We start from the raw sequence: 1,461 nt of genomic DNA, 5'->3' as shown, positions 1-1,461 counted from the left end.
AGAATATAAAGTAATATAAGAAAATATAACGTAAAGAAAAATCTCAACCAGTCGAACGACTTAACACGACTCAAAAACTCAGTCTTCATTTATACGGAAAAATGACTGGTTGAATAACGCATTTTAAGAAATATGAGAAAATATATGAAAAGAATAACGCAAAGTATCCGAACGCAAATCGTGACCCTGCTCGGAATGCGAAAAGTAATATATACACAACGGTTACAAAATTTCGTTGGTCGTTCTACGATTCAAACGTCTTTCGCCAAGGACGAGTTATTGTTCGCTTCCATTTGTTTCGGAAACATACACCGAAATCACGACGCACGAAGGTCGCGTGATCGTGGAGCGCGCAGGCAAGAGAGGAACGTTTGAATTATTAACCGTGCAGCGAAATATTAACTTTACGCGTCTCTTAAATCGCAGAATGGCGAGCCAGTGGATTCCGAGGATACTTCCGGTTCAGCGAGGTTTTCACCTGCGAACTTCAGATCGACAGGGCACTGACTTCACGATTTCAGTCACATCAAAGGATGGAGAGGTCGCGCACTAAGTCCCGACCCTCGACTCCTTTTGCAGATTGAAATACGTGTATTTAAGAGAATCCGATAACCGTGGATTTGCCGGAATCCGTCAACGTTCTTCCTGGAGTACGAAGCGTACTCAAGGAAGAAATTAAGAACTGCCAAGAGCGAGATCACGGCCCTCCAAATTGCAATGTAAAATTGCCAGAGCACAAGCAAAACGAGGATGGCTCGACTATGTTTCCCTAGGAGTCAAACGTCGTCTCGGATATGCCTGTGTAGGGCGATCTTTCGAGGGTGCTGAGTCCCAAGATAGAAGGCCACTACTTCATGAAAGGGAGGTGTCCAGCTCGGGCTCTAGTCACAACTTGCTGGATCGCAATCTTTAGACGGTTGTCTCTTGGAAGAGAGCCGTAGGTGAAAGCGTCCCGTTTCTGCTTGTCGTTTGGGACCAGAGTGTCGATCGATGGATCGACACCTGATCTCCTTCGATCCGGCGTTCGAAGGAGGGATCCGCGCACGCGGCTCCACTTAGAAAAATAAGTAGGGATAGCACATACCATCGCTATAGTTCCGATCTCCCAAGAAATAAATCTATACTACTTGTTTTATACTATGTAACTGTACGAATGTACGGTTACATATACCCCCCTCTCGGATCAAGAGCGTTGGTAGGTACTAATGAAACGCGACACTCACTCACACACGCATACCAAAAGAAACTAAAATGAACTATACTTAATATATATATAAAAAATATAACTTTCGCTTGTAACAAAAATCGGTAAAAATAAATATCTTTGGCTTGGCCCAAAAAAAAATGAAATAAACAATATCTCTGTTAATTTCACATACACTCACGTTCTTACACTCACTTATTCTAATGAACGAAATGTCTGCAAAATACGCCGCGCATCGGCAGATAATAGAAAAAATA

Source organism: Osmia bicornis, unplaced genomic scaffold (assembly GCF_907164935.1).
Source record: "Osmia bicornis bicornis unplaced genomic scaffold, iOsmBic2.1, whole genome shotgun sequence".
In the NCBI taxonomy this organism is placed as follows: Eukaryota; Metazoa; Arthropoda; class Insecta; order Hymenoptera; family Megachilidae; genus Osmia; species Osmia bicornis.
Note: the sequence above shows the minus strand (reverse complement) of the source record.